This window comes from Arachis hypogaea, chromosome 6, assembly GCF_003086295.3.
Source record: "Arachis hypogaea cultivar Tifrunner chromosome 6, arahy.Tifrunner.gnm2.J5K5, whole genome shotgun sequence".
Lineage (NCBI taxonomy): Eukaryota > Viridiplantae > Streptophyta > Magnoliopsida > Fabales > Fabaceae > Arachis > Arachis hypogaea.
The window spans coordinates 66,656,630-66,662,951 of NC_092041.1; the positions used below are offsets into that span (position 1 = coordinate 66,656,630).

A 6,322-nucleotide genomic window follows, 5' to 3' on the forward strand; every position below is an offset into this window, starting at 1 on the left:
AAGGACTGTAGATGCTGTTGGATTCTGACCTCCCTGCACTCGAAGTGGATTTTCTAGAGCTACAGAAGCCCAATTGGCGCGCTCTCAACGGCGTTGGAAAGTAGACATCCTGGGCTTTCCAGCAATATATGATAGTCCATACTTTGCTCAAGATTTGATGGCCCAAACCGGCGTTCAAAGTCACCCTCAGAAATCCCAGCGTTAAACGCTGGAACTGGCACCCAAATGGGAGTTAAACGCCCAAACTGGCATAAAAGCTGGCGTTTAACTCCAAGAAGAGTCTCTACACGAAAATGCTTCATTGTTCAGCCCAAGCACACACCAAGTGGGCTCGGAAGTGGATTTTTATGTCTTTTACTCATCTCTGTAAACCTTAGGCTACTAGTTTTCTATAAGTAGGACCTTTTACTATTGTATTTAGAGACTTTTGGTAGCTATCTTCATTTTTATGCTATCTTAGATCATTGGGAGGCTGGCCATTCGGCCATGCCTAGACCTTGTTCTTATGTATTTTCAACGGTGGAGTTTCTACACACCATAGATTAAGGTGTGGAGCTCTGCTGTACCTCGAGTATTAATGCAATTACTATTGTTCTTCTATTCAATTCCGCTTGTTCTTGTTCTAAGATATCACTTGTTCTTCAACTTGATGAATGTGATGATCCATGACACTCATCATCATTCTCACACATGAACGTGTGACTGACAACCACCTCCGTTCTACCTTCGATTGGGTGAATATCTCTTGGGTTCTTTAACCGGAATCTTCGTGGTATAGGCAAGAACTGATGGTAGCATTCAAGAGAATCCGGAAGGTCTAACCTTGTCTGTGGTATTCTGAGTAGGATTCAATGATTGAATGACTGTGACGTGCTTCAAACTCCTAGCAGGCGGGGCGTTAGTGACAGACGCAAAAGAATCGATGGATTCTATTCCGGCCTGACCGAGAACCGACAGCTGAATTCCGCGTGCTGTGACAGAGCATATGCAATCGTTTTCACTGAGAGGATGGGAGGTAGCCATTGACAACGGTGAAACCCTACACAAGCTTGCCATGGAAAGGAGTAAGAAGGGTTGGATGAAGACAGTAGGAAAGCAGAGAGACGGAAGGGAAGGCATCTTCATGCGCTTATCTGAAGTTCCTACCAATGAATTACATAAGTATCTCTATCTTTATCTCCATGTTATTTTCGTTCATCACCATTATACATTTGAGTTTGCCTGACTAAGATTTATAAGATGACCATAGCATGCTTCATACTAACAATCTCCGTGGGATCGACCCTTACTCGCGTAAGGTTTATTACTTGGACGACCCAGTGCACTTGCTGGTTAGTTGTGCGAAGTTGTGTAATGCCATGGTATTGAACACCAAGTTTTTGGGGTTCATGACCGGGGATTATGAGAGTTGTGAAAAGTATTGTTCACAATTTCGCGCAACAAGTTTTTGGCGCCGTTGCCGGGGATTGTTCAAGTTTAGAGCAAGCTTTTGGTCCGGTAACATCAGTGCCAAATTTCTGATCCGACAACAGCACCAAGTTTTTGGCGCCGTTGCCGGGGATTGTTCAGTTTGGACAACTGACGGTTCATCTTGTTGCTTAGATTAGGCATTTATTTTTTTTTCGAAATTCTTGAAGATGAATTCTAGAGTTTCATGATGATTTGTTGAAGTCTGGCTGGCTGAGAAGCCATGTCTAATCTAATTGGACCGAGGTTTCAACTTATCATCACAAGAGCTTGTTGATCTTTATCAATCTTGCTTTTGGAGCAGTGATCTGCTAAGGCTTGGCTGGCCATTGGCCATGTCTAGTGTTTTGGACCGAAGCTTTCTTTGAGAGCTTGGCTGGCTGTGAAGCCATGTCTAATTCCTGGACCGGAGTCTTAGACTAGCATTGCACTGATTCCTGGAATTCTCATTAAGAATTTTGATATCTTTTTCCACTTAATTTTCGAAAAACACAAAAAAATTAAAAAAATCATAAAATCCAAAAAATTTCTTGTTTAAGTCAAGTGTCTCATCTTAAGTCTAGTGTCAATTGCATGCATTCATTCATGTGTCTTAAGGATCTTCAAGTAATTCTTGATAATTTTCGTGCTCTGATCTTTGAATTCAATTGACTTGAGTGTTTTGTGTGTCTCATATGCATTCTCATTAGTGTCAGTAGTATACAAACTGCTAAATTTGGTGTCTTGCATGCATTGTTATTTGAATTTAGTTGCATTTTGATTATTAAAAATCCAAAAATATTTTTAATTTGTGTCTTCTCAAGTCAATAATACAGAGAATTGAAGATTCAGAACATACAGCAGAGGAATTATACAGAAAAAGCTGGGCGTTCAAAACGCCCAGTGAAGAAGGACAGACTGGCGTTTAAACGCCAGCCAAGGTACCTGGTTGGGCGTTTAACGCCCAAAAGGGTAGATTTTTGGGCGTTAAACGCTAGAATGTGCACCATTCTGGGCGTTTAACACCAAGATGGCACAAGGGGGAAGATTCTGTTTTTCAATGCAATTTTTTTTTTCAGTTTTCAAAGTTTTTCAAAATCAAATCTTTTTCAAATCATATCTTTTCAATCATATGTTTTCAAAATCAATCTCTTTCTATTTTCAAAGATACTTACTATCAATTAATGATTTGATTCAACATTTCAAGTATGTTGCCTTTTCTGTTGAGAAAGGTTTAATGTTTGAATCATATCTTTTCTTGTTAGTCAAGTTTTTAATTTTTCAAAATCAAATCTTTTTAAAATGTTTTTCAAATCATATCTTCTCAATCACATCTTTTTAAAACCAATCATATTTTCTTAACCACATCTTTTTCAAAATAATTTTCAATCAAATCTCTTTGATTTCTAATTTCAAAATCTTTTTCAAAAATCACTTTATTTCGTTCCCACTTTCATTTTCGAAAATTAAGTAATGTTTTTCAAAAAATGTTTTCAAAATTTTTACTTAATTTTCGAAAATCACTTCCCTTCTTCTCACATCCTTCTATTTATGGACTAACACTATTCCTTAATGCAAAATTCGAACTCCATCTTCTTTGATAAGTTCGAATTTTCTACTTCTGTCTTCTACCTTTCTTTTCCTCCGACACTTCAAGGAATCTCTATACTGTGACATAGAGGATTCCACACTTCTTGTTTTCTTCTCTCTCATATGAGCAGGAGCAAAGACAAAGGCATTCTTGTTGAGGCTGATCCTGAACCTGAAAGGACCTTGAAGAGAAAGCTAAGAGAAGCCAAAGCACAACTCTCTTCAGAGGACCTGACCGAATTCTTCAAAGAAGAAGAACCCATGGCAGCCGAAAACAACAACAATGCCAACAATGCAAGGAAGGTGCTGGGTGACTTTACTGCACCTACTCCCGACTTCTATGGGAGAAGCATCTCTATCCCTGCCATTGGAGCAAACAACTTTGAGCTTAAGCCTCAATTAGTTTCTCTAATGCAACAGAATTGCAAGTTCCATGGACTTCCACTGGAAGATCCTCATCAGTTTTTGGCTGAGTTCTTGCAAATCTGTGACACTGTCAAGACTAATGGGGTTGACCCTGAGGTCTACAGACTTATGCTATTCCCTTTTGCTGTAAGAGACAGAGCTAGAACATGGTTGGACTCTCAACCTAAAGAAAGCCTGGACTCTTGGGAAAAGCTAGTCAATGCCTTCTTGGCAAAGTTTTTTCCACCTCAAAAATTGAGTAAGCTTAGAGTGGAAGTCCAAACCTTCAGACAGAAGGAAGGAGAATCCCTCTATGAAGCTTGGGAAAGATACAAACAATTAATCAGAAAGTGTCCTTCTGATATGCTTTCTGAATGGAGCATCATAGGTATTTTCTATGATGGTCTCTCTGAACTGTCCAAGATGTCTTTGGATAGCTCTGCTGGAGGATCTCTTCATCTGAAGAAGATGCCTACTGAGGCTCAAGAACTGATTGAAATGGTTGCAAATAACCAATTCATGTATACTTCTGAAAGAAATCCTGTGAACAATGGGACTAGTCAGAAGAAATGAGTTCTTGAGATTGACACTCTGAATGCCATATTGGCTCAGAATAAAATATTGACCCAACAAGTCAATATGATTTCTCAAAGTCTGTCTGGAATGCAAAATGCACCAAGCAGTACTAAGGAAGCTTCATCTGAGGAAGAAGCATATGATCCTGAGAACCCTTCAATAGAAGAGGTGAATTACATGGGAGAACCCTATGGAAACACCTATAATCCTTCATGGAAGAATCATCCAAATCTTTCATGGAAGGATCAACAGAGACCTCAACAAGGTTTCAATAACAGTAATGGTGGAAGAAACAGGTTTAGCAATAGCAAGCCTTTTTCATCATCTTCTCAGCAACAGACAGAGAGTTCTAAGCAGAATACCTCTGACTTAGCAACCATGGTCTCTGATCTAATTAAAACCACTCAAAGTTTCATGACTGAAACAAGGTCCTCCATTAGAAATTTGGAAGGACAAGTGGGTCAGCTGAGCAAGAAAATTACTGAACTCCCACCTAGTACTCTCCCAAGCAATACTGAAGAAAATCCAAAAGGAGAGTGCAAGGCCATCAACATGGCCGAATTCTGGGAGGAAGAAGAGGCAGTGAACGCCACTGAGGAAGACCTCACTGGACGTCCACTGGCCTCCAATGAGTTCCCCTATGAGGAACCATGGGAATCTGAGGCTCAAACTGAGACCATAGAGATTCCATTGGACTTACTTCTGCCATTCATGAGCTCTGATGAGTATTCCTCCTCTGAAGAGGATGAGTATGTCACTGAGGAGCAAGTTGCTAAATACCTTGGAGCAATCATGAAGCTGAATGACAAGTTATTTGGAAATGAGACTTGGGAGGATGAAACCCCTTTGCTCACCAAAGAACTGGATGACTTGTCTAGGCAGAAACTGCCTCAAAAGAGACAGGATCCTGGGAAGTTTTCAATACCTTGTACCATAGGCACCATGACCTTCAAGAAGGCCTTGTGTGACTTAGGGTCAAGTGTAAACCTCATGCCTCTCTCTGTAATGGAGAAGTTAGGGATCTCTGAGGTGCAAGCTGCAAAAATCTCACTAGAGATGGCAGACAACTCAAGAAAACAAGCCCATGGACTTGTAGAGGATGTTCTGGTTAAAGTTGAAGACCATTACATCCCTACTGATTTCATAGTCCTAGAGACTGGGAAGTGCATGGATGAGTCCATCATCCTTGGCAGACCCTTCCTAGCCACTACAAGGGCTGTGATTGATGTTGATAGAGGAGAATTGATCATTCGAGTGAATGAAGAATCCTTGGTGTTTAAGACTCAAGGATATCCCTCTATCATCATGGAGAGGAAGCATGAAGAGCTTCTCTCAAAACAGAGCCAAACAGAGCCCCCACAATCAAACTCTAAGTTTGGTGTTGGGAGGCCACAACCAAACTCTAAGTTTGGTGTTGAACCCCCACATTCAAACTCTAAGTTTGGTGTTGGGAGGTTCCAACATAGCTCTAAGCATTTCTGAGGCTCCATGAGAGTCCTCTGTCAAGCTATTGACATTAAAGAAGCGCTTGTTGGGAGGCAACCCAATGTTTTATAATTAACTATTTTCTTTTGTTATTTTATTTTTTTGTAGGTTGATGATCATAAGAAGTCACAAAATCAATGAAAAAAGCAAAAACAGAATGAAAAACAGGAAGAAAAACAGCACACCCTGGAGGACGCACCCACTGGCGTTTAAACGCCAGTAAGGTTAGCTGTTGGGCGTTTAACGCCCAGTCTGGCACCATTCTGGGCGTTTAACGCCAGAAAGGGGCACCAGACTGGCGTTAAACGCCAGAAAGGGGCAAGAAGCTGGCGTTAAACGCCAGAAATGGGCACCAGCCCGGCGTTTAACGCCAGAAATGGCTCAAAACGTGATTTTGCTTGCCATTTGGTGCATGGATGACTTTTCCTTGACACCACAAGATCTGTGGACCCCACAGGATCCCCACCTACCCTACCACTCTCTCTTCTTCACCCATTCACCAATCACCTCAACACCTCTTCCCCAAAAAACCCTTCACCTATCAAATCCCATCTTTCTCTTCACCACTCACATCCATCCTTCATAAAACCCCACCTACCCCACCATTCAAATTCAAACCACTTTCCCACCCAAACCCACCCTCAAATGGCCGAACATCCCTCTCCCCCTCTCCTATATAAACCCTCCTTCACTCCTTCATTTTCACACACCTTAAACACCTTCTCTCTCCCCTTTGGCCGAATACAAAGCCATTCCCTTTCTCCTCATTTCTTCTTCTTCTACTCTCTTCTTTCTTCTTTTGCTCGAGGACGAGCAAACA

The 6,322-nt window shown here is 41.2% G+C and overlaps 1 non-coding gene across 1 annotated transcript; it reads right to left on the minus strand.

Annotated features, from left to right (window-relative positions):
• Nucleotides 1-3,702: 3,702 nt before the first annotated feature.
• On the minus strand, nucleotides 3,703-3,810 carry LOC112699853 (small nucleolar RNA R71). Its single transcript, XR_003152788.1, has one exon. It is a non-coding gene; the product is annotated as a small nucleolar RNA R71 (small nucleolar RNA).
• Nucleotides 3,811-6,322: the final 2,512 nt, after the last annotated feature.